Source organism: Paramormyrops kingsleyae, chromosome 4 (genome assembly GCF_048594095.1).
Source record: "Paramormyrops kingsleyae isolate MSU_618 chromosome 4, PKINGS_0.4, whole genome shotgun sequence".
Lineage (NCBI taxonomy): Eukaryota > Metazoa > Chordata > Actinopteri > Osteoglossiformes > Mormyridae > Paramormyrops > Paramormyrops kingsleyae.
This window is the reverse complement of record NC_132800.1, coordinates 27,055,276-27,082,607: the sequence shown is the minus strand read 5'-3', so window position 1 is coordinate 27,082,607 and position 27,332 is coordinate 27,055,276. Positions and strand designations below refer to the sequence as shown.

General features: G+C 43.8%; 5 long non-coding RNA genes across 5 annotated transcripts; all 5 read right to left on the bottom strand.

The window, feature by feature from the left end:
• Nucleotides 1-12,631: 12,631 nt before the first annotated feature.
• Nucleotides 12,632-14,417, bottom strand: LOC140589044 (uncharacterized). Its single transcript, XR_011990232.1, has 5 exons — nt 14,350-14,417; nt 13,499-13,602; nt 13,260-13,390; nt 12,856-12,932; nt 12,632-12,707 (listed from the first exon to the last, which is right to left on the bottom strand). It is a non-coding gene; the product is annotated as an uncharacterized lncRNA (long non-coding RNA).
• A 3,747-nt stretch (nt 14,418-18,164) lies between these two features.
• LOC140589043 (uncharacterized) lies at nt 18,165-19,950 on the bottom strand. The gene is made up of 5 exons (XR_011990231.1): nt 19,883-19,950; nt 19,032-19,135; nt 18,793-18,923; nt 18,389-18,465; nt 18,165-18,240 (listed from the first exon to the last, which is right to left on the bottom strand). It is a non-coding gene; the product is annotated as an uncharacterized lncRNA (long non-coding RNA).
• Nucleotides 19,951-20,615: 665 nt separating this feature from the next.
• Nucleotides 20,616-21,760, bottom strand: LOC140589042 (uncharacterized). The gene is made up of 3 exons (XR_011990230.1): nt 21,677-21,760; nt 21,435-21,532; nt 20,616-21,333 (listed from the first exon to the last, which is right to left on the bottom strand). It is a non-coding gene; the product is annotated as an uncharacterized lncRNA (long non-coding RNA).
• A 1,937-nt stretch (nt 21,761-23,697) lies between these two features.
• On the bottom strand, nt 23,698-25,483 carry LOC140589041 (uncharacterized). Its single transcript, XR_011990229.1, has 5 exons — nt 25,416-25,483; nt 24,565-24,668; nt 24,326-24,456; nt 23,922-23,998; nt 23,698-23,773 (listed from the first exon to the last, which is right to left on the bottom strand). It is a non-coding gene; the product is annotated as an uncharacterized lncRNA (long non-coding RNA).
• Nucleotides 25,484-26,148: 665 nt separating this feature from the next.
• LOC140589040 (uncharacterized) lies at nt 26,149-27,293 on the bottom strand. The gene is made up of 3 exons (XR_011990228.1): nt 27,210-27,293; nt 26,968-27,065; nt 26,149-26,866 (listed from the first exon to the last, which is right to left on the bottom strand). It is a non-coding gene; the product is annotated as an uncharacterized lncRNA (long non-coding RNA).
• Between the last annotated feature and the right edge of the window lie 39 nt (nt 27,294-27,332).

Sequence of the window (27,332 nt, the reverse complement as noted above, 5' to 3'; positions counted from 1 at the left end):
AATTTTTTGGTCAGGTCTGCACTGATGATGCTGCATGTGCTTCATCAGGCATCCGTCTAGTATGTCTCCACCGAGTTTCAGACCTGCAGCTCGTACGGCTGGGCCGTTACGGCCCCTCGTGTTCGTTTGCGGCCTACTCCCTCATATGTCCCCATTGACTTGCATTGCCCAACTTAGTAAATTCTACAGCCCACTATAGCTCTTTGGTAAGTGCTGCGTTCATGAGGCTTGGCACACTTATTCATACGTATAACTAGTTTGTGCAGGCCGAATTTCAGACCCCTAGCTCGTACGGCTCAGCCGTGACGCCCCCACATGTTAGTTTGAGGCCTAGTCAAAAAAGTGCATCCACTAATGATAAAAAATGCGTTGGTTTCAAATTAAGGAGGCATAATTTTAATGGACATGTATAGATTACATTTAGGAGCAGACTATCTAGTATCAGGAACACTTTTAAGCATTTTCCTAGGTCACTGCTACCTAAAGTTATGGCCTGTCTAATGAGAGGTGTGGTGTCTCCATTCACTTAACATTGCCAACCATAGCAAATTCAAGAGGTCACCGTAGGCCTTTCGTAAGGGTCACAGTCATAAAACTTGGCACACTTGTTCCTGAGCTGATCTACTTTATGCATGCCAAAGGTCAGACGTGTAGGTCACACGATTCGGCCGTGACGCCCCCTAATGTTAGTTTGAGGCCTAGTAAGACGGGAAAACACTTAGTACTTCCGGACCTGCTAGGTTAACAATACCTGAATTGCTAAGTTAGTAAGATGATACCAGAAAAGTCACATAGCAATACCTGAATCGCTGTGTTAGTAAGATGATACCAGAAAAGCCACATAGCAATACCTGACCTGCTAAGTTAGTAAGATGATACCAGAAAAGTCACATAACAATTCCAAATCTGCTAGGTTTGTAAGATGGTACCATCGCAATTCCGAAAGTGCTAAGTTAGTGAGATGATACCAGAAAAGTCACATAGCAATCCCTGACTTGCTAAGTTAGTAAGATGATACCAGAAAAGTCACATAACAATTCCAAATCTGCTAGGTTTGTAAGATGGTACCATCGCAATTCCGAAAGTGCTACGTTAGTAAGATGATACCAGAAAAGTCACATAACAATTCCTAATCTGCTAAGTTAGTAAGATGGTACCATCGCAATTCCGAAAGTGCTAAGTTAGTAAGATGGTACCAGAAAAGTCACATAGCAATACCTGACCTGCTAAGTTAGTAAGATGATACCAGAAAAGTCACATAATTCCTAATCTGCTAGGTTAGTAAGATGGTACCATCACAATCCCGGAAGTGCTAAGTTAGTAAGATGATACCAGAAAAGTCACATAGCAATCCCCGACCTGCTAAGTTAGTAAGATGATACCAGAAAAGCCACATAACAATTCCTTATCTGCTAAGTTAGTAAGATGGTACCATCGCAATCCCGGAAGTGCTAAGTTAGTAAGATGATACCAGAAAACACACGTACCAATTCCGGTATCGCTAAGTTAGTAAGATGATACCAGAAAAGTCACATAACAATTCCAAATCTGCTAGGTTTGTAAGATGGTACCATCGCAATTTCGAAAGTGCTAAGTTAGTAAGATGATACCAGAAAAGTCACATAACAATTCCTAATCTGCTAGGTTAGTAAGATGGTACCATCGCAATCCCGGAAGTGCTAAGTTAGTAAGATGGTACCAGAAAAGTCACATAGCAATCCCTGACCTGCTAAGTTAGTAAGATGATACCAGAAAAGTCACATAACAATTCCAAATCTGCTAGGTTTGTAAGATGGTACCATCGCAATTCCGAAAGTGCTAAGTTAGTGAGATGATACCAGAAAAGTCACATAGCAATCCCTGACTTGCTAAGTTAGTAAGATGATACCAGAAAAGTCACATAACAATTCCAAATCTGCTAGGTTTGTAAGATGGTACCATCGCAATTCCGAAAGTGCTACGTTAGTAAGATGATACCAGAAAAGTCACATAACAATTCCAAATCTGCTAGGTTTGTAAGATGGTACCATCGCAATTCCGAAAGTGCTAAGTTAGTGAGATGATACCAGAAAAGTCACATAGCAATCCCTGACCTGCTAAGTTAGTAAGATGATACCAGAAAAGTCACATAACAATTCCAAATCTGCTAGGTTTGTAAGATGGTACCATCGCAATTCCGAAAGTGCTAAGTTAGTGAGATGATACCAGAAAAGTCACATAGCAATCCCTGACCTGCTAAGTTAGTAAGATGATACCAGAAAAGTCACATAACAATTCCAAATCTGCTAGGTTTGTAAGATGGTACCATCGCAATTCCGAAAGTGCTAAGTTAGTGAGATGATACCAGAAAAGTCACATAGCAATCCCTGACTTGCTAAGTTAGTAAGATGATACCAGAAAAGTCACATAACAATTCCAAATCTGCTAGGTTTGTAAGATGGTACCATCGCAATTCCGAAAGTGCTACGTTAGTAAGATGATACCAGAAAAGTCACATAACAATTCCTAATCTGCTAAGTTAGTAAGATGGTACCATCGCAATTCCGAAAGTGCTAAGTTAGTAAGATGGTACCAGAAAAGTCACATAGCAATACCTGACCTGCTAAGTTAGTAAGATGATACCAGAAAAGTCACATAACAATTCCTAATCTGCTAGGTTAATAAGATGGTACCATCGCAATCCCGGAAGTGCTAAGTTAGTAAGATGGTACCAGAAAAGTCACATAGCAATACCTGACCTGCTAAGTTAGTAAGATGATACCAGAAAAGTCACATAACAATTCCTAATCTGCTAGGTTAGTAAGATGGTACCATCGCAATTCCGAAAGTGCTAAGTTAGTAAGATGATACCAGAAAAGTCACATAGCAATACCTGACCCGCTAAGTTAGTAAGATGATACCAGAAAAGCCACATAACAATTCCTTATCTGCTAAGTTAGTAAGATACCAGAAAAGTCACATAGCGATACCTGAACTGCTAAGTTAGTAAGATGATACCAGAAAAGTCACATAGCACTAACTGATTTGCTAATTCCTAAAGTGCCAAGTTAGTAAGATGATTCCAGAGACCACACATCACAATTCCGGAATTGCTAGGTTAGTAATATGATACAGTCAATCATCTACAAAGATCTTCCAGGCAGGCAGAGACAGTACATGCACTCATGATCAAAAGCCTACTGTTATCAAGTTAAGGAGGCACAATTTTAATAAACATGTATTGCAGTGATTGTACAGCAGACTGTCTCATTTCAGGAACACTTTGGATCATCTCCCTAGGCCACTGCTACCTGTAGTTATGCCCTGTCAAAGGACTCCATTCACTTAACATTGCCTACCGTAGCAAATTCAAAGGGCCGCTGCGGGACTTTGGTAAGGGCCACAGTCTTCAGACTCGGCACACTTATTCGTGAAGGTATCTAGTTTACGTGTGCCGAATTTCAGACCTGTAGGTTGTACGGGTCGGTCGTAGGCCCCCCATAAGCCCCCCTAGGCCAAAAAGCGCAAATCCGGAACCGCACGACGCATTTGCGGAAAGGTCACGAAAGGTCACCAAAAGTAAAGCCCATTATTTGACATGAAGGTCTGCTAATTAAGGTGAAACCAGTACATGCAATTAAAGGGCAGACTCTCTAGTTTTAGTAGCACTTTGAATGGTGTTCCTAGGCCACTGCTAGCTGAAGTTATGGGCCTGGAAGTGACATGTGGGGTGCCTCCATTGACTTAACATTGCCGACCTCACTGACTTTGAGGGCCTATAAAAAATGTTCTGTGAGGTCTACACCCTTGAAACTCTACAGGTGTGGTCGTCAGCCTCCCAAGTGTGAGCACTAAAAAATCCAGACCTCTGGGTCGCACGGCCTAGGCCGCAGATATCTTTTTGTACTTTGCGGCCTAGTGCTGAGGTCTAGACCGCTGATTCTCCAGTATGTGATATAGACCTCCGTGGGGCTCCACTGTGCCAAATCTCACGCTCCTAGCTCAAACGGGCCGGCCGTGAGACCACCAGACGCTAAAGGGTTAATAAAACCTGCCCCGTGTGGTCTAGACCTCCAAAATTCTGGTCACTGATGCAGACCACCCTCCCCCATCAGTGTTCCAAGTTGCAGACCTCTACCTCTAAGAGAAGTGTAGTTATGATCATTTTTCTAACTACGTCCCCTCCGAGCTTCGGCAGCCTTTCGACATGGGGTAGAGGGCCTAGGACCTTACCCGCATTTTTTGGCCCAGATGAGGCAAAATATCATCTAGTTGTGCTCCTGCCGTATGTAGGGGGCATAATTCTAACGGACATGTATGGAGGGACTTTGAGCCGCCGACGTCCGGTGTCGGGAGAGCCTCGACCCGACCCCCTACGTCGCACCTCCGCCGAGATATCCGCTGATTGGCTGTAATATGGGGAGCGCTCATATGGCGCAGATGATACCAGAAAAGTCACATAACAATACCTGGATCGCTAAGTTAGCAAGATGATACCAGAAAAGTCACATAACAATACCTGAAATGCTACATTAGTAAGATGATAACAGAAAAGTCACATCGCAGTACCGGTATTGCTAGGTTAGTGAGATGATACCAGAAAAGTCACATAACGATTCCTAAAGTGCTAAGTTAGTAAGATGATACCAGAAACCACACATCATGATTCCGGAATCGCTAAGTTAGTGAGATGATACCAGGAAAGTCACATAGCGATACCTGAATTGCTAGGTTAGTAAGATGATACCAGAAAACAAATGTCACAATTGCGGTATTGCTAAGTTAGTAAGATGATACCAGAAAATACACTTCGCGATTCTGGTATTGCTAGGTTAATGAGATGATACCAGAAAACACATGTCGTAATTACGGTATTGCTAAGGTAGTAAGATGATACCAGAAAAGTCACATAGTGATACCTGACTTGCTAAGTTAGTAAGATGATACCAGAAAAAACACGCCACAATTATGGTATTGCTAAGTTACTAAGATGATACCAGAAAAGTCACATAACAATACCTGAATCGCTAAGTAACAGTCGCCACCTGGTGGAAAACGACAGGTACTGCAACGATTTGACCGACTTAGCAATTACAGAATTCTTCAGTGAGTAACAATTCTGGCACTTGGATTACATGGGCTTTTTACATAGGCGATGACACGATTGTTAAGTCAAGACCAAATTACCGTCATTGTCCAGGGTTGCTAAGGTGGACAATGCAAACGACATTATCCCTTCCGGTACTATGCTTAGCAATTCCGTCCAGGGGGCTAACCCTAACCCTAACCCTAACCCTAACCCCTAACCCTAACCCTAACCCTAACCCTGTTTAAAGGGATGATGTGTTGGGGCGTAAGCGGGCTGATGCACCGATGAACCTGATTGATTGGCCAGTGCATTACTGTGTCCCTGGCATGCCAGGGTGCAGGCAGGGGTCTCGACCCCTATTCATAACCCTAACCCTAACCCTAACCCTAACCCTAACCCTAAGGGACCCCCTAATCGGAACCCTGGAGGACCCTCTAATCTGAAGGACTGCCCAACCCCTAGGGGTTTCCGAATTTAAAAAGAACCAAAAAACCACCTTTTTCCTTTTTCTCCCTTTTCTTTTTCTCTGTTTTTTTCTCTTTCTCTGCTCTCTCATTTCTCATAAAGGTAGGAACTGGGAGAGTTTAAATAAAACTCAGGAACAGAGGCATCAATTAACCACAGATTATTTATTTATTTATTTATTTATTTATTTATTGACTTACATAGATATAAAATTAAAAAATTTTTATAAAAAATAGGGGTTATCCATTAAAAATGAGTTGGTGATGACCTGCCTTCCTTATTTAAAACATTATAAATAATTAAAACATACATGATAAAACCTGTTCTCCTTTTTTTTAAAAAAAATAAAAACATCCTCCGGATCTTCTCTTTTCCTTTTTTGGGGGGGCTTGTTAATTGGACAGCCCTCTACTGTGTAGAAAGGTTCCACCTGAAAAATAAAGGAGGGAACATCAGAAAACTTTAAACAATTGAGATTACAGTCCTGAGCTCAAGGGACAGTTTTACTTACCAGGGGTCCACTTTGCTTCCGGGGTTGTCTTCAGGGGTATTTCCATCAGTTCTTGCTGTCTTCAATGGAAGGGAACAGCATTCTAATTCAAGGGGGAGGGTAGTTAAAAAAATACAATATGTAAATCTAGTTGATTTAGGATTTGGAGCCCATTACTGGGACATTATACTTACCGGGAATCTTCTCTGCTTTCGCCGTCTCCGCCGCTCTCGCCGTCCTCGCCGTCTCCGTCGTCTCCGCCGCTTATAAAACAAAACAAAAAGGTTAATAGTAAAACTGTATGGGATTAGAAAATAGGAACCCATGAACTGGGAATGTACTTACCGGGAATCGCTTCCACTGACTCTGCCGGGGCCGCCATTTCCACCAGAGAGGGACACACGTCCCCAGTAAGGGAAACCTGAAAAAGAAAAGAGGATTAATAGAAAAGGGAAAAATAGTTTTGAATGTTGCCAGTGCACAATGAAACATCTATGATAAACCATTGAACTGTACTAATCATAAAACCTAACCCTAACCCTAACCCTAACCCTAACCCTAACCCCCAGGTACAAGTAGATAGTTTTCCGGGAGCTAGTTTTTATCATGTCATTGACATCTTAAAAAAATTACCCCCTCAGTTACAAACACAAAAAGTAATCCTGTCAGTAGGAATTAACAACAGAGATCAACAGCCTAACAAAACCTCTATAAAACAGTTACAGACTATGTGGAGAATAGCTAAAACAGCGTTCCCTAATGCATCAATTTATACTCCCATCATTCAATTTTCCGATCTTTTACCTAAGGTACATCAAAACAATTTGACCATAATCAATAACTACATAAACTCACACGGGAAACCATTACTAGAACTGAATAAACTACGATTCAAAGTAGATCCGAGGGATCAAATCCATTGGACTAGGGAAACAGCAATTCAAATTTTCAATGACTGGTGTGACCAGTTAAACTTTTAAGGCAGGAGACGTGCAATCTGGAAGCACACCAATACAAAAATATTTTTAACCTATCCAAAACATTTAAACTTACCTTAGAAGAGGGCGAGCTTCTGCGAAAGGGACTTACCTTTGTTCCGACACCTGTAGAAATAGATGAGGAAGAAATGCAGAGGGACGTCCATCACTATAACAGAAAATTAAAAATATTGGATTATTTTAAATATACACAAAAAGAACAATTAACATTATTTACAGCCAATTCTACATGGGAACCAAAAATTAATCAAATTTCAACAGATATACAAGATTTAATTCAATTTAACAATAAAATGGTCAGGAAAAGATTAAAGCAATCAAAACCAAAATTAAATATCCCGGAAGAACAGAGGAGGGCCATTAAAACACTAAATAAAAATAATGACATTATTATCAAACCGGCAGATAAGGGTTCAGGGATAGTGATCTTGGACAAACAACAATATAAATTTGAAGCACTTAGACAATTACAAGACACAAATTACTATATTTCCTTACCTCATACATTACAGGAAGAAACATCTAAATTGGTTAATGGTATTCTTAATAATTTACATTTAGAACAATTTATTACCGCAAAACAAAAGTTTTTTTTAATGGGCCCGGATATCCCCCGACCCAGATTATTTTACTTGTTACCAAAAATCCATATGGACAAGGCCCTGTGGACGATTCCGGGTGAGGTCCCCAAGGGGAGACCTATAGTATCTGACTGCGGTAGTAACACATATCATACGGCTCAATATATAGACCACTTCCTGAACCCTATCTCACAACGACACAGCAGCTATTTAAAAGACACATATGACTTTATCAATAAAATACAAGGCCTTCAAGTTCAGACAGAAGCAATTTTATTTACCGTAGATATAAACAGTTTATATACTAATATATCCACAGACTTAGGATTAGAAGCAGTGAGGACAGCCTTCTTAAAATATCCGGATCCAGGGAGGCCAGATAAATACATTTTACAATTACTGGAAATCAACCTTACAAGGAATGATTTTGAATTTGATAACCAGGTTTATCTCCAGATACAAGGTACGGCCATGGGGAAAAAGTTCGCCCCGGCATATGCCAATATTTATATGGCCTCCTGGGAGGAGACACTTTTTAAAAAATGTAAACATCTCCCCAGGCTATACTATAGATATTTGGATGATATATTTGGTTTGTGGCAACATGGAGAAGTGCTATTTAAAGGGTTCATAAGTATAATGAACGAGCATCACCCAAGTATCACAGTAAAATACCAAACAAGTTCCCAATGTATAGACTTTTTAGACACAACTGTCTTTTTCAGTGAACTAATAAATGGTAACAGGACTCTTAAAACCAAAGTGTATTTTAAAGACACAGATACACATAGTTTACTGTATAAAACAAGTTACCATCCCAAACACACTTTTGCAGGGTTAATCAAATCTCAACTGATCAGGTTTCATCGATTATGTACAGACAAACAGGATTTTGAGGCAGCTACTACAACTTTATTCACGGCCCTAAGGGGTAGGAAATATTCCAAAAGATTTTTAAGGGGTATCAAGGCGGAAACATTAAGGACAATAACAGACAAAAAATCATCACCGTTGACAAATGCACAGATTATCCCATTGATTACTAGATACTCCTCTAAGGCGATCACAATAAACAATAATCTCAAGAGGGGCTTTTCAAGGGTCCAACAGCTGGTTCCACAATTAAAAGGTTATAAAGTTATTTCAGCATACAGAAAAAATAAAAACCTTAAAGACCTATTGGTTAGAGCTAAATTTGGTCTATCCATAATGAAGGATACCTATACAAATCTTAAAAGGTATTTTAAACCAATCAAGGTGGTAACAACAGGATCAAATACAATACCTGTGCAGGATAACATCGGTTTGGGAACTAATAATATCGTCTACTTGATCCAGTGTAAACACTGTAATAGAAGATATGTTGGGGAAACACAATACAGTTTAGGAACACGTTTAAAGCAACATCTACACACCTTCTCCCAGAATACCAAAACCACAAAGCTGGTGCAACATTTTCAACAGCAGGGACTGCAAAATGTCCAGGTGTCGGGCCTAGAGGCCAACATTCACTGGTCACAGGAACAAAGAAGGAGGAAAGAACTAATGTGGATACATAGATTAAACACATTGGTTCCCCTGGGTTTTAATCAGAGATAAGGAAGGCAGGTGGGGATTAAAGGGAGGCAAAAACAGATAATTGATCACCCATGGATCGGTTTGGGGCATCCAAATAGTACTTACCCGTTGATTAATTAGACTAATAAAGGAATGAATATTAACAAATAACCTCTGTTCCTTTTTCGTCTAGATGTGCAACTAACTCTTGTATATAAACTAACTTACAGGAACTAATTTTAACATATATTTTGGGTAAAGCCCTATAGCGACATGGGGGATGGATATTTAACAGAGTATAGGTTTATGAATAGGGGAGGAATACCTTTGATATGGGATATATCTTACTTAGAAAGTGGACTGAGAATTACTGATCTGTTTTGATGATTTTGAATGAGTTGCAGGTCCAGGGAACAACAAATAAAATGTTTTTTTAAAACTATTTTGGTGGTTATTGACATAAAGGATGTCTATAAATTGCTGAATGATTAGCCTTGGGCGATCCTTCGGACTTTCTTTGTCTTTTTCTTTAATACTACCTTGATCACCCCTCCCCCTAACCCTAAGGGACCCCCTTTTAAGGGATCGCCTAATCCCAAGACCCCCTCTTATTATTCCCTCTTCCCTAACCCTAATGAACTTCATAACCCTAAGGGACTTCTTAACCCTAAGGGACCCCTTAATCCCTAACCCTAAGGGACTTCTTAACCCTAAGGGACCCTCTAATCCTAAGGGACCCCCTAAACCCTAACCCTAAGGGATTCCTTACCCCTAAGGGACCCCCTAACCCTGAGGGACCCCCCAAATCCTAACCCTAAGGGACCCCCAAACCTTAACCCTAAGGGACCCCCCAAACCCGAACCCTAAGGGACCCCCTAACCCTAAGGGACCCCCTAACCCTAAGGGACCCCCTAATCGGAACCCTGGAGGACCCTCTAATCTGAAGGACTGCCCAACCCCTAGGGGTTTCCGAATTTAAAAAGAACCAAAAAACCACCTTTTTCCTTTTTCTCCCTTTTCTTTTTCTCTGTTTTTTTCTCTTTCTCTGCTCTCTCATTTCTCATAAAGGTAGGAACTGGGAGAGTTTAAATAAAACTCAGGAACAGAGGCATCAATTAACCACAGATTATTTATTTATTTATTTATTTATTTATTTATTGACTTACATAGATATAAAATTAAAAAATTTTTATAAAAAATAGGGGTTATCCATTAAAAATGAGTTGGTGATGACCTGCCTTCCTTATTTAAAACATTATAAATAATTAAAACATACATGATAAAACCTGTTCTCCTTTTTTTTAAAAAAAATAAAAACATCCTCCGGATCTTCTCTTTTCCTTTTTTGGGGGGGCTTGTTAATTGGACAGCCCTCTACTGTGTAGAAAGGTTCCACCTGAAAAATAAAGGAGGGAACATCAGAAAACTTTAAACAATTGAGATTACAGTCCTGAGCTCAAGGGACAGTTTTACTTACCAGGGGTCCACTTTGCTTCCGGGGTTGTCTTCAGGGGTATTTCCATCAGTTCTTGCTGTCTTCAATGGAAGGGAACAGCATTCTAATTCAAGGGGGAGGGTAGTTAAAAAAATACAATATGTAAATCTAGTTGATTTAGGATTTGGAGCCCATTACTGGGACATTATACTTACCGGGAATCTTCTCTGCTTTCGCCGTCTCCGCCGCTCTCGCCGTCCTCGCCGTCTCCGTCGTCTCCGCCGCTTATAAAACAAAACAAAAAGGTTAATAGTAAAACTGTATGGGATTAGAAAATAGGAACCCATGAACTGGGAATGTACTTACCGGGAATCGCTTCCACTGACTCTGCCGGGGCCGCCATTTCCACCAGAGAGGGACACACGTCCCCAGTAAGGGAAACCTGAAAAAGAAAAGAGGATTAATAGAAAAGGGAAAAATAGTTTTGAATGTTGCCAGTGCACAATGAAACATCTATGATAAACCATTGAACTGTACTAATCATAAAACCTAACCCTAACCCTAACCCTAACCCTAACCCTAACCACAAACTTAACCCTCTACCTATACCACAGCCCTAACCTTAAATCTAAGTCCTAACCCTATACTTAACCCTTGACCCCTTCCACAGCCCTAACCTTAACCACAGCCCTAACCCCAAACTTAACCCTTTACCCATACCACAGCCCTAACCCTAAATCTTAGTCCTAACGCTAAGCCACTGCCCCCTACCCCAGTCCCAACTCCCGACCCCAATAACCATACACCCTGCCCCCAAACCAAGTCCCTAACCCTAAATCCAATTCCAGTCCCCAAATCCTTTCCCTATCCTTTATCCAAACCCCCACCTGCGGACTTTCAATTTCCCCTAACCGGCCCGTGCCTCATGCCTTGCGTGTCCCTTGCCGGTTCGTCTCCTCTCCCCTGACCTCCTCCATAACCTAGAAAAAACACAATTGACAGAAAGAACAAACCACATTACAATCAAATATGGAAACTGCACAAACCTCACTACAGAAAAGTACACAGGTATGACATCTAAAACACATAAAAGGGCTTTAAAATATTATAAAAGGAGCTAACTACAATTGGATGCATTAAAATAAATTATTAGCAATACATTATACAGTATTTTACATACTTTGGATTACTTTTTACAATTTTATAGTTAAATTTACTTTTCTAAAGCCCTGATTGGTTCTTTTTGAACAAAACGGATAAGCCCCGCCCCCCTATCTTTTAAAAGAGGCCAGCTCCAACTGTCACTTACCTGAATGCTTGTTACTCTACTTAGAGACAGCATCTAGCCTGCTGGCATTAGAAAGCCTTGTGTTTTAGAGACAGATATACGAATACCTACCTTATCCATCGATCACTTATTCATTTTATATATCTTACATAAATATATCTTTTTTCAAAAGCTCAGTGAGCAAAAATATCTCTTTTTTTCTGAATAAAAGTTTTTTCTCATTTTTCGAACAAGCCTGCCTGAAGAAGGTCCCAGGAGGACCGAAACGTCGCGACGGCTTGTTCATTGTACAAATAACATTTTGGCCAACCAGAAATTTACATTTTTCATCATTAAAAATTTTTTTCGTTTTATTATTTTTCTTTTCTCATTTGAAATCATTTTATTTACAAATTAAACTTTCACTTACCTGCAATATCCTACCTGCACCAGAACCACAATACTTACCTTTACCGTTACCTTATTGATATCCTCTCCATCTTCAGCCTGATAATGGCAACCCCGCAGTGGGATGGCTGGACGGTGGTCGCGCGCAGACGCGGGCCCGCCATGCAGGGCGGGGGCCGGCCTGCTCCCCGTCCAGGCCAGTATCAGGATTTTCCTACACGTAGACAAGATGTCTTCACTTATGCGGACGTGGTCAAGAACAACATATATAGAGGACCACGTCCCACCTACCGTAATAGTTATCATCAATGGTCTACTAGACCACAATTTTTTGAACCGCGGGCCCAATGGGGGCCCGCAAAACCGACTTCCTTTCCAAACGCGCCTAGAACAGGCCCCAGGGGTGGTGCATGGCACCAGCCCTCAGGGTTCAGCACCCTGAAAAACAAAAAACCATTCAATAACAACAAGAAACAAAGCAATAAGCCCGAATATGAGGAGGACCCGGAGTTGTTGTTTACAACTCGGGCCATCTTCAACATCATTAGATTAGTGCATCATAAAAACAATGTACGGAAGGACCAACCTCCATCCATTACTAAATTACAGCATCTCCTGGCGGAAATCATCAGGCCTGCGCTGCCAACCCCCACGGCCAGGGCCCTGGTGGAGGGAAATGCCAGGAACTGGGCTTACACCACCATGCTAATTCTTAGACAACACTATGAAGACAGGTTGGAGGAAAAACTGTCTCAGCTACAGCAACTCTCCCCCCGGGGCTGGGAAGGTTGCTTCAAAGTTGCCATCAGCTGGGCAAAGGGACAGATTGGTAGTAGACTCAAGGACAAAACATTGCATGAAACCCATGCGTTGCTCCAGAGCCGGTGGCAGGCTGCTGTTCCTGCGGCTGTCCCTGAGGAGAGGCGCGTGGAGCCGCAGATTCCTGTTGACCCACACCCCAGCACTCCCACCGGTGTCAGACCTACTCACCTGAGGGAAATCCAAGCTGTAGTCCATAGGTCGGCAGAGGCACAGTCCCAAACCTCCCCAGTTAGTCCAGTCAGGGTCAATGAAACTAGAACGGCCTCCACCATGACTGTTCCGAGGCCTGGTTGGTCCCCCTGTAGGGAAACAGATTCAGAGGATCCCCTTGACCTCTTACTTGAGGCTGCGGCTGCCTCCCCAACATTTAGAAACATTATGGAGGACCCCCCACGGGAGCTACTCACCCCGTGCGGTTCACCTCAGGGGGAGCAGGCTGCTTCCTGTGTAGCACAGGAACAGGACCTGATCCTGGTGGATTTGCGCGGGGATGATGAGTTGCCCAGTCCTCCTAGTACACAACAGACAGTAGCATTAAGCCCGGAAAAGGTGACTAGCCTGAGACTGGCTACCCAGTCCCGGCTTAATATTGGACCTATCGTGGCATCGTCGTCCGGTAAACAACAGCGCTCTCCGAGACTTAAACCCAACATACATCCACACACATCCCGCAAGCAGATTGAATGGCGTCTGGACGTACACAAGAAATGGCTGATTCTGGGGGACTCCAACCTGTCCAGAATACAATCCTTTACTAACAGGAATCTCCAAATAGAAAGCTACCCAGGGGCCTCATTCAAACATGTGGATGCCGTTGTCGGCAAGGCCGCCACCTCAATGAGGGTGGAACATGTCATACTATCCTTTGGCATTAATAATCGAACACAGAGTGCCAAGGACACTACCAATAAATATATACAGCCAGCATTGAAGGCAGCAAAACAAAAATTCCCCTTTGCGCAAATTTGGGTACCTGAGATCAATTACTCAACTTTACTCCCACAACAGGAGCAGGCACAGCTTAATATTCTAAATGACTATATTATTGCCAACCTTAAACACATTCCGGCCCTTCCCCGTTCAAACTTTAACACAGACAGTGACCTCATACACTGGACAGATGGAACGGCAAACGACATGCTCAACCACTGGCTGCAGTTTTTAAACTAGATTTCCCCAAAAGCCTGCAGTGGCAGGAGGGGAGTGAGAATGTCCTGATTCTCTCAAAAACCTTTCATGCTTCCCCTGCACAACTTACCTTACTCGACAGGGGCCTAACCTTCATCCCGGTGCTAAACGGCGGTGCGAGGCGCCAGGTGATGCAGGCACGGTGGGACCTGCAGCAGTATCACAGACGGCTTAAACTGGAGGCCTACTTTAAAAATCGCACAGAAACAAATCCCCTTCCCTTCACACCAAAGTCGGATTGGACCCCGCCTGAGGAGAAAATACCCAGGCCAATCATCTCATTAATTGAACAGGACTTAGAGCATTTTAGAACACATTTTAAACCATTTCGCGAAACAACAAACCTTACCTTGCAGGAGGTGCAAGCCCTCAAAGAACTGAAAGAAAACAAGAACATTATTATCAAACCGGCAGATAAAGGCAGCACAATCGTAATACAGGACAGAACACAATATCTTTGGGAGGGTTATAGGCAATTGAACGACACCAACTACTACACAAAACTGAACAGGCCCATTTATTTGGACACGGTTCCCAGGATCAAACAAATAATTCAATCTTTATACGATAAAAAATTTATTAATGCAAAGCAGAAAACTTACCTGATAGGTACCACAGAACCTAGGGCCAGGATCTTTTACATGCTCCCGAAAATACACAAAGATCCAGCCAAGTGGAGCAAACCCCATGAAATCCCTCCAGGTCGGCCCATAGTGTCAGACTGCAGCAGTGAAACATATTACACAGCAGAATTTTTAGACCATTATTTAAATCCCCTTTCAGTTATTCACCCTAGCTACATCAAAGACACATATGACTTTGTAAATAAAATTAAACAATTGGACATCCCCCAGCAGGCTATCTTGTTCACCATGGACGTAGATAGCCTCTACACAAATATTGACATCCAAGAAGGCCTACAGGCTATTAGGAACATTTTTTCCAAACACCCTGATAAGAAAAGACCAGACAAGGAACTACTGCAATTGTTAGAAATCAATTTAATGAAGAACGACTTTGAATTTAATGGTGAGTTTTTTCTCCAAATCAAAGGCACAGCAATGGGCAAGAAATTTGCCCCCGCTTATGCCAATATATTTATGGCAGAGTGGGAGAATGCAGCCCTTTCCTGCTGTCACAAACAACCTCTCCACTATTATAGGTACTTGGATGACATCTGGGGAGTGTGGACACACTCCCGGGATGATTTTAATGGATTTGTGGCCACCTTAAACAATTTCAATCCATCCATCAAAGTGAAGTCCACGGTCAGTCTGCAGTCCATAGATTTTTTAGACACCACAACTTTTAAGGGCCCCGACTTCAGCTCTTCCCACCGGTTGGACATCAGAGTCTTCTTTAAAGAAACGGACACCCATGCCCTCCTTCACCGAAACAGCTTCCATCCTAGACACACATTTTCCGGCCTGGTGAAGTCGCAACTTCTGAGGTTCCACCGCATATGCACACGGGAGCAGGACTTCAAGGTGGCAACGGATGTCCTTTTTAGGGCCCTTAGACCTAGGGGATATAGTAGATCTTTCTTAAGGAAAGTCTATAGATCATATTTATCCAAAACAGCTCAGACAGTGGGCGCCTTGGTACCATTCATTACTACTTACTCCTCGGCTGCCGTGAAACTGACCAGGGCGGTCAAATCCAGCTTTCAAAATGTCCTGGGACCGGCGCAATTACTCCCAGACCACCACATAATTGCAGCCTTTAGAAAGAACAGCAATTTACAACACTACTTAATTAGAGCCAAACTCCCACAAATCAACTGCCCAAAAACCCGACACCAGGGTCAATATTTTCATCAGGTAAAATATGTCCAGAACAAATCAACCAAAGAGGTCTTCCTTACCTCCAGTACGGGCACAGTTTACACCAGGAACTGTGTCTACCTGATGTCCTGCCAACACTGTGGGTCCCAGTATGTTGGTGAGACAGGCAACAACATTTTAGAGAGGATGACACAACACAAACATAACATCCTGAAAGGAAAAAAGTTAGAAACTTACCTGGTCCGTCACTTCCGGGATCATGGATGGGAGGCCTGCAGGGTCGCAGTCCTCCAGTCGAATCCCCACTGGTCCACCCTGCAAAGAAGAAGAACAGAAAAATTATGGATCTATAAATTGAATACTTTGCATCCTAGAGGCCTTAATGAGAGGTAGATTAGGTGGGGTCACGCGGCATAGATGGACAGTGCACTGAAGCCAGCAGAGGGGTTCCCCTTACCCTAATCCACGCCCTAATCCCAAAACCAAAACCTGCCCCAAATCACAACCCCTGACCCCTTCCACAGCCCTAACCTTAACCACAGCCCTACCCCCCAAAAAAAACTTAACCCTTTACCCATACCACAGCCCTTACCCTAAATCTAAGTCCTAACCCTAAACTTAACCCCTGACCCCTTCCACAGCCCTAACCACAAACTTAACCCTCTACCTATACCACAGCCCTAACCTTAAATCTAAGTCCTAACCCTATACTTAACCCTTGACCCCTTCCACAGCCCTAACCTTAACCACAGCCCTAACCCCAAACTTAACCCTTTACCCATACCACAGCCCTAACCCTAAATCTTAGTCCTAACGCTAAGCCACTGCCCCCTACCCCAGTCCCAACTCCCGACCCCAATAACCATACACCCTGCCCCCAAACCAAGTCCCTAACCCTAAATCCAATTCCAGTCCCCAAATCCTTTCCCTATCCTTTATCCAAACCCCCACCTGCGGACTTTCAATTTCCCCTAACCGGCCCGTGCCTCATGCCTTGCGTGTCCCTTGCCGGTTCGTCTCCTCTCCCCTGACCTCCTCCATAACCTAGAAAAAACACAATTGACAGAAAGAACAAACCACATTACAATCAAATATGGAAACTGCACAAACCTCACTACAGAAAAGTACACAGGTATGACATCTAAAACACATAAAAGGGCTTTAAAATATTATAAAAGGAGCTAACTACAATTGGATGCATTAAAATAAATTATTAGCAATACATTATACAGTATTTTACATACTTTGGATTACTTTTTACAATTTTATAGTTAAATTTACTTTTCTAAAGCCCTGATTGGTTCTTTTTGAACAAAACGGATAAGCCCCGCCCCCCTATCTTTTAAAAGAGGCCAGCTCCAACTGTCACTTACCTGAATGCTTGTTACTCTACTTAGAGACAGCATCTAGCCTGCTGGCATTAGAAAGCCTTGTGTTTTAGAGACAGATATACGAATACCTACCTTATCCATCGATCACTTATTCATTTTATATATCTTACATAAATATATCTTTTTTCAAAAGCTCAGTGAGCAAAAATATCTCTTTTTTTCTGAATAAAAGTTTTTTCTCATTTTTCGAACAAGCCTGCCTGAAGAAGGTCCCAGGAGGACCGAAACGTCGCGACGGCTTGTTCATTGTACAAATAACATTTTGGCCAACCAGAAATTTACATTTTTCATCATTAAAAATTTTTTTCGTTTTATTATTTTTCTTTTCTCATTTGAAATCATTTTATTTACAAATTAAACTTTCACTTACCTGCAATATCCTACCTGCACCAGAACCACAATACTTACCTTTACCGTTACCTTATTGATATCCTCTCCATCTTCAGCCTGATAATGGCAACCCCGCAGTGGGATGGCTGGACGGTGGTCGCGCGCAGACGCGGGCCCGCCATGCAGGGCGGGGGCCGGCCTGCTCCCCGTCCAGGCCAGTATCAGGATTTTCCTACACGTAGACAAGATGTCTTCACTTATGCGGACGTGGTCAAGAACAACATATATAGAGGACCACGTCCCACCTACCGTAATAGTTATCATCAATGGTCTACTAGACCACAATTTTTTGAACCGCGGGCCCAATGGGGGCCCGCAAAACCGACTTCCTTTCCAAACGCGCCTAGAACAGGCCCCAGGGGTGGTGCATGGCACCAGCCCTCAGGGTTCAGCACCCTGAAAAACAAAAAACCATTCAATAACAACAAGAAACAAAGCAATAAGCCCGAATATGAGGAGGACCCGGAGTTGTTGTTTACAACTCGGGCCATCTTCAACATCATTAGATTAGTGCATCATAAAAACAATGTACGGAAGGACCAACCTCCATCCATTACTAAATTACAGCATCTCCTGGCGGAAATCATCAGGCCTGCGCTGCCAACCCCCACGGCCAGGGCCCTGGTGGAGGGAAATGCCAGGAACTGGGCTTACACCACCATGCTAATTCTTAGACAACACTATGAAGACAGGTTGGAGGAAAAACTGTCTCAGCTACAGCAACTCTCCCCCCGGGGCTGGGAAGGTTGCTTCAAAGTTGCCATCAGCTGGGCAAAGGGACAGATTGGTAGTAGACTCAAGGACAAAACATTGCATGAAACCCATGCGTTGCTCCAGAGCCGGTGGCAGGCTGCTGTTCCTGCGGCTGTCCCTGAGGAGAGGCGCGTGGAGCCGCAGATTCCTGTTGACCCACACCCCAGCACTCCCACCGGTGTCAGACCTACTCACCTGAGGGAAATCCAAGCTGTAGTCCATAGGTCGGCAGAGGCACAGTCCCAAACCTCCCCAGTTAGTCCAGTCAGGGTCAATGAAACTAGAACGGCCTCCACCATGACTGTTCCGAGGCCTGGTTGGTCCCCCTGTAGGGAAACAGATTCAGAGGATCCCCTTGACCTCTTACTTGAGGCTGCGGCTGCCTCCCCAACATTTAGAAACATTATGGAGGACCCCCCACGGGAGCTACTCACCCCGTGCGGTTCACCTCAGGGGGAGCAGGCTGCTTCCTGTGTAGCACAGGAACAGGACCTGATCCTGGTGGATTTGCGCGGGGATGATGAGTTGCCCAGTCCTCCTAGTACACAACAGACAGTAGCATTAAGCCCGGAAAAGGTGACTAGCCTGAGACTGGCTACCCAGTCCCGGCTTAATATTGGACCTATCGTGGCATCGTCGTCCGGTAAACAACAGCGCTCTCCGAGACTTAAACCCAACATACATCCACACACATCCCGCAAGCAGATTGAATGGCGTCTGGACGTACACAAGAAATGGCTGATTCTGGGGGACTCCAACCTGTCCAGAATACAATCCTTTACTAACAGGAATCTCCAAATAGAAAGCTACCCAGGGGCCTCATTCAAACATGTGGATGCCGTTGTCGGCAAGGCCGCCACCTCAATGAGGGTGGAACATGTCATACTATCCTTTGGCATTAATAATCGAACACAGAGTGCCAAGGACACTACCAATAAATATATACAGCCAGCATTGAAGGCAGCAAAACAAAAATTCCCCTTTGCGCAAATTTGGGTACCTGAGATCAATTACTCAACTTTACTCCCACAACAGGAGCAGGCACAGCTTAATATTCTAAATGACTATATTATTGCCAACCTTAAACACATTCCGGCCCTTCCCCGTTCAAACTTTAACACAGACAGTGACCTCATACACTGGACAGATGGAACGGCAAACGACATGCTCAACCACTGGCTGCAGTTTTTAAACTAGATTTCCCCAAAAGCCTGCAGTGGCAGGAGGGGAGTGAGAATGTCCTGATTCTCTCAAAAACCTTTCATGCTTCCCCTGCACAACTTACCTTACTCGACAGGGGCCTAACCTTCATCCCGGTGCTAAACGGCGGTGCGAGGCGCCAGGTGATGCAGGCACGGTGGGACCTGCAGCAGTATCACAGACGGCTTAAACTGGAGGCCTACTTTAAAAATCGCACAGAAACAAATCCCCTTCCCTTCACACCAAAGTCGGATTGGACCCCGCCTGAGGAGAAAATACCCAGGCCAATCATCTCATTAATTGAACAGGACTTAGAGCATTTTAGAACACATTTTAAACCATTTCGCGAAACAACAAACCTTACCTTGCAGGAGGTGCAAGCCCTCAAAGAACTGAAAGAAAACAAGAACATTATTATCAAACCGGCAGATAAAGGCAGCACAATCGTAATACAGGACAGAACACAATATCTTTGGGAGGGTTATAGGCAATTGAACGACACCAACTACTACACAAAACTGAACAGGCCCATTTATTTGGACACGGTTCCCAGGATCAAACAAATAATTCAATCTTTATACGATAAAAAATTTATTAATGCAAAGCAGAAAACTTACCTGATAGGTACCACAGAACCTAGGGCCAGGATCTTTTACATGCTCCCGAAAATACACAAAGATCCAGCCAAGTGGAGCAAACCCCATGAAATCCCTCCAGGTCGGCCCATAGTGTCAGACTGCAGCAGTGAAACATATTACACAGCAGAATTTTTAGACCATTATTTAAATCCCCTTTCAGTTATTCACCCTAGCTACATCAAAGACACATATGACTTTGTAAATAAAATTAAACAATTGGACATCCCCCAGCAGGCTATCTTGTTCACCATGGACGTAGATAGCCTCTACACAAATATTGACATCCAAGAAGGCCTACAGGCTATTAGGAACATTTTTTCCAAACACCCTGATAAGAAAAGACCAGACAAGGAACTACTGCAATTGTTAGAAATCAATTTAATGAAGAACGACTTTGAATTTAATGGTGAGTTTTTTCTCCAAATCAAAGGCACAGCAATGGGCAAGAAATTTGCCCCCGCTTATGCCAATATATTTATGGCAGAGTGGGAGAATGCAGCCCTTTCCTGCTGTCACAAACAACCTCTCCACTATTATAGGTACTTGGATGACATCTGGGGAGTGTGGACACACTCCCGGGATGATTTTAATGGATTTGTGGCCACCTTAAACAATTTCAATCCATCCATCAAAGTGAAGTCCACGGTCAGTCTGCAGTCCATAGATTTTTTAGACACCACAACTTTTAAGGGCCCCGACTTCAGCTCTTCCCACCGGTTGGACATCAGAGTCTTCTTTAAAGAAACGGACACCCATGCCCTCCTTCACCGAAACAGCTTCCATCCTAGACACACATTTTCCGGCCTGGTGAAGTCGCAACTTCTGAGGTTCCACCGCATATGCACACGGGAGCAGGACTTCAAGGTGGCAACGGATGTCCTTTTTAGGGCCCTTAGACCTAGGGGATATAGTAGATCTTTCTTAAGGAAAGTCTATAGATCATATTTATCCAAAACAGCTCAGACAGTGGGCGCCTTGGTACCATTCATTACTACTTACTCCTCGGCTGCCGTGAAACTGACCAGGGCGGTCAAATCCAGCTTTCAAAATGTCCTGGGACCGGCGCAATTACTCCCAGACCACCACATAATTGCAGCCTTTAGAAAGAACAGCAATTTACAACACTACTTAATTAGAGCCAAACTCCCACAAATCAACTGCCCAAAAACCCGACACCAGGGTCAATATTTTCATCAGGTAAAATATGTCCAGAACAAATCAACCAAAGAGGTCTTCCTTACCTCCAGTACGGGCACAGTTTACACCAGGAACTGTGTCTACCTGATGTCCTGCCAACACTGTGGGTCCCAGTATGTTGGTGAGACAGGCAACAACATTTTAGAGAGGATGACACAACACAAACATAACATCCTGAAAGGAAAAAAGTTAGAAACTTACCTGGTCCGTCACTTCCGGGATCATGGATGGGAGGCCTGCAGGGTCGCAGTCCTCCAGTCGAATCCCCACTGGTCCACCCTGCAAAGAAGAAGAACAGAAAAATTATGGATCTATAAATTGAATACTTTGCATCCTAGAGGCCTTAATGAGAGGTAGATTAGGTGGGGTCACGCGGCATAGATGGACAGTGCACTGAAGCCAGCAGAGGGGTTCCCCTTACCCTAATCCACGCCCTAATCCCAAAACCAAAACCTGCCCCAAATCACAACCCCTGACCCCTTCCACAGCCCTAACCTTAACCACAGCCCTACCCCCCAAAAAAAACTTAACCCTTTACCCATACCACAGCCCTTACCCTAAATCTAAGTCCTAACCCTAAACTTAACCCCTGACCCCTTCCACAGCCCTAACCACAAACTTAACCCTCTACCTATACCACAGCCCTAACCTTAAATCTAAGTCCTAACCCTATACTTAACCCTTGACCCCTTCCACAGCCCTAACCTTAACCACAGCCCTAACCCCAAACTTAACCCTTTACCCATACCACAGCCCTAACCCTAAATCTTAGTCCTAACGCTAAGCCACTGCCCCCTACCCCAGTCCCAACTCCCGACCCCAATAACCATACACCCTGCCCCCAAACCAAGTCCCTAACCCTAAATCCAATTCCAGTCCCCAAATCCTTTCCCTATCCTTTATCCAAACCCCCACCTGCGGACTTTCAATTTCCCCTAACCGGCCCGTGCCTCATGCCTTGCGTGTCCCTTGCCGGTTCGTCTCCTCTCCCCTGACCTCCTCCATAACCTAGAAAAAACACAATTGACAGAAAGAACAAACCACATTACAATCAAATATGGAAACTGCACAAACCTCACTACAGAAAAGTACACAGGTATGACATCTAAAACACATAAAAGGGCTTTAAAATATTATAAAAGGAGCTAACTACAATTGGATGCATTAAAATAAATTATTAGCAATACATTATACAGTATTTTACATACTTTGGATTACTTTTTACAATTTTATAGTTAAATTTACTTTTCTAAAGCCCTGATTGGTTCTTTTTGAACAAAACGGATAAGCCCCGCCCCCCTATCTTTTAAAAGAGGCCAGCTCCAACTGTCACTTACCTGAATGCTTGTTACTCTACTTAGAGACAGCATCTAGCCTGCTGGCATTAGAAAGCCTTGTGTTTTAGAGACAGATATACGAATACCTACCTTATCCATCGATCACTTATTCATTTTATATATCTTACATAAATATATCTTTTTTCAAAAGCTCAGTGAGCAAAAATATCTCTTTTTTTCTGAATAAAAGTTTTTTCTCATTTTTCGAACAAGCCTGCCTGAAGAAGGTCCCAGGAGGACCGAAACGTCGCGACGGCTTGTTCATTGTACAAATAACATTTTGGCCAACCAGAAATTTACATTTTTCATCATTAAAAATTTTTTTCGTTTTATTATTTTTCTTTTCTCATTTGAAATCATTTTATTTACAAATTAAACTTTCACTTACCTGCAATATCCTACCTGCACCAGAACCACAATACTTACCTTTACCGTTACCTTATTGATATCCTCTCCATCTTCAGCCTGATAATGGCAACCCCGCAGTGGGATGGCTGGACGGTGGTCGCGCGCAGACGCGGGCCCGCCATGCAGGGCGGGGGCCGGCCTGCTCCCCGTCCAGGCCAGTATCAGGATTTTCCTACACGTAGACAAGATGTCTTCACTTATGCGGACGTGGTCAAGAACAACATATATAGAGGACCACGTCCCACCTACCGTAATAGTTATCATCAATGGTCTACTAGACCACAATTTTTTGAACCGCGGGCCCAATGGGGGCCCGCAAAACCGACTTCCTTTCCAAACGCGCCTAGAACAGGCCCCAGGGGTGGTGCATGGCACCAGCCCTCAGGGTTCAGCACCCTGAAAAACAAAAAACCATTCAATAACAACAAGAAACAAAGCAATAAGCCCGAATATGAGGAGGACCCGGAGTTGTTGTTTACAACTCGGGCCATCTTCAACATCATTAGATTAGTGCATCATAAAAACAATGTACGGAAGGACCAACCTCCATCCATTACTAAATTACAGCATCTCCTGGCGGAAATCATCAGGCCTGCGCTGCCAACCCCCACGGCCAGGGCCCTGGTGGAGGGAAATGCCAGGAACTGGGCTTACACCACCATGCTAATTCTTAGACAACACTATGAAGACAGGTTGGAGGAAAAACTGTCTCAGCTACAGCAACTCTCCCCCCGGGGCTGGGAAGGTTGCTTCAAAGTTGCCATCAGCTGGGCAAAGGGACAGATTGGTAGTAGACTCAAGGACAAAACATTGCATGAAACCCATGCGTTGCTCCAGAGCCGGTGGCAGGCTGCTGTTCCTGCGGCTGTCCCTGAGGAGAGGCGCGTGGAGCCGCAGATTCCTGTTGACCCACACCCCAGCACTCCCACCGGTGTCAGACCTACTCACCTGAGGGAAATCCAAGCTGTAGTCCATAGGTCGGCAGAGGCACAGTCCCAAACCTCCCCAGTTAGTCCAGTCAGGGTCAATGAAACTAGAACGGCCTCCACCATGACTGTTCCGAGGCCTGGTTGGTCCCCCTGTAGGGAAACAGATTCAGAGGATCCCCTTGACCTCTTACTTGAGGCTGCGGCTGCCTCCCCAACATTTAGAAACATTATGGAGGACCCCCCACGGGAGCTACTCACCCCGTGCGGTTCACCTCAGGGGGAGCAGGCTGCTTCCTGTGTAGCACAGGAACAGGACCTGATCCTGGTGGATTTGCGCGGGGATGATGAGTTGCCCAGTCCTCCTAGTACACAACAGACAGTAGCATTAAGCCCGGAAAAGGTGACTAGCCTGAGACTGGCTACCCAGTCCCGGCTTAATATTGGACCTATCGTGGCATCGTCGTCCGGTAAACAACAGCGCTCTCCGAGACTTAAACCCAACATACATCCACACACATCCCGCAAGCAGATTGAATGGCGTCTGGACGTACACAAGAAATGGCTGATTCTGGGGGACTCCAACCTGTCCAGAATACAATCCTTTACTAACAGGAATCTCCAAATAGAAAGCTACCCAGGGGCCTCATTCAAACATGTGGATGCCGTTGTCGGCAAGGCCGCCACCTCAATGAGGGTGGAACATGTCATACTATCCTTTGGCATTAATAATCGAACACAGAGTGCCAAGGACACTACCAATAAATATATACAGCCAGCATTGAAGGCAGCAAAACAAAAATTCCCCTTTGCGCAAATTTGGGTACCTGAGATCAATTACTCAACTTTACTCCCACAACAGGAGCAGGCACAGCTTAATATTCTAAATGACTATATTATTGCCAACCTTAAACACATTCCGGCCCTTCCCCGTTCAAACTTTAACACAGACAGTGACCTCATACACTGGACAGATGGAACGGCAAACGACATGCTCAACCACTGGCTGCAGTTTTTAAACTAGATTTCCCCAAAAGCCTGCAGTGGCAGGAGGGGAGTGAGAATGTCCTGATTCTCTCAAAAACCTTTCATGCTTCCCCTGCACAACTTACCTTACTCGACAGGGGCCTAACCTTCATCCCGGTGCTAAACGGCGGTGCGAGGCGCCAGGTGATGCAGGCACGGTGGGACCTGCAGCAGTATCACAGACGGCTTAAACTGGAGGCCTACTTTAAAAATCGCACAGAAACAAATCCCCTTCCCTTCACACCAAAGTCGGATTGGACCCCGCCTGAGGAGAAAATACCCAGGCCAATCATCTCATTAATTGAACAGGACTTAGAGCATTTTAGAACACATTTTAAACCATTTCGCGAAACAACAAACCTTACCTTGCAGGAGGTGCAAGCCCTCAAAGAACTGAAAGAAAACAAGAACATTATTATCAAACCGGCAGATAAAGGCAGCACAATCGTAATACAGGACAGAACACAATATCTTTGGGAGGGTTATAGGCAATTGAACGACACCAACTACTACACAAAACTGAACAGGCCCATTTATTTGGACACGGTTCCCAGGATCAAACAAATAATTCAATCTTTATACGATAAAAAATTTATTAATGCAAAGCAGAAAACTTACCTGATAGGTACCACAGAACCTAGGGCCAGGATCTTTTACATGCTCCCGAAAATACACAAAGATCCAGCCAAGTGGAGCAAACCCCATGAAATCCCTCCAGGTCGGCCCATAGTGTCAGACTGCAGCAGTGAAACATATTACACAGCAGAATTTTTAGACCATTATTTAAATCCCCTTTCAGTTATTCACCCTAGCTACATCAAAGACACATATGACTTTGTAAATAAAATTAAACAATTGGACATCCCCCAGCAGGCTATCTTGTTCACCATGGACGTAGATAGCCTCTACACAAATATTGACATCCAAGAAGGCCTACAGGCTATTAGGAACATTTTTTCCAAACACCCTGATAAGAAAAGACCAGACAAGGAACTACTGCAATTGTTAGAAATCAATTTAATGAAGAACGACTTTGAATTTAATGGTGAGTTTTTTCTCCAAATCAAAGGCACAGCAATGGGCAAGAAATTTGCCCCCGCTTATGCCAATATATTTATGGCAGAGTGGGAGAATGCAGCCCTTTCCTGCTGTCACAAACAACCTCTCCACTATTATAGGTACTTGGATGACATCTGGGGAGTGTGGACACACTCCCGGGATGATTTTAATGGATTTGTGGCCACCTTAAACAATTTCAATCCATCCATCAAAGTGAAGTCCACGGTCAGTCTGCAGTCCATAGATTTTTTAGACACCACAACTTTTAAGGGCCCCGACTTCAGCTCTTCCCACCGGTTGGACATCAGAGTCTTCTTTAAAGAAACGGACACCCATGCCCTCCTTCACCGAAACAGCTTCCATCCTAGACACACATTTTCCGGCCTGGTGAAGTCGCAACTTCTGAGGTTCCACCGCATATGCACACGGGAGCAGGACTTCAAGGTGGCAACGGATGTCCTTTTTAGGGCCCTTAGACCTAGGGGATATAGTAGATCTTTCTTAAGGAAAGTCTATAGATCATATTTATCCAAAACAGCTCAGACAGTGGGCGCCTTGGTACCATTCATTACTACTTACTCCTCGGCTGCCGTGAAACTGACCAGGGCGGTCAAATCCAGCTTTCAAAATGTCCTGGGACCGGCGCAATTACTCCCAGACCACCACATAATTGCAGCCTTTAGAAAGAACAGCAATTTACAACACTACTTAATTAGAGCCAAACTCCCACAAATCAACTGCCCAAAAACCCGACACCAGGGTCAATATTTTCATCAGGTAAAATATGTCCAGAACAAATCAACCAAAGAGGTCTTCCTTACCTCCAGTACGGGCACAGTTTACACCAGGAACTGTGTCTACCTGATGTCCTGCCAACACTGTGGGTCCCAGTATGTTGGTGAGACAGGCAACAACATTTTAGAGAGGATGACACAACACAAACA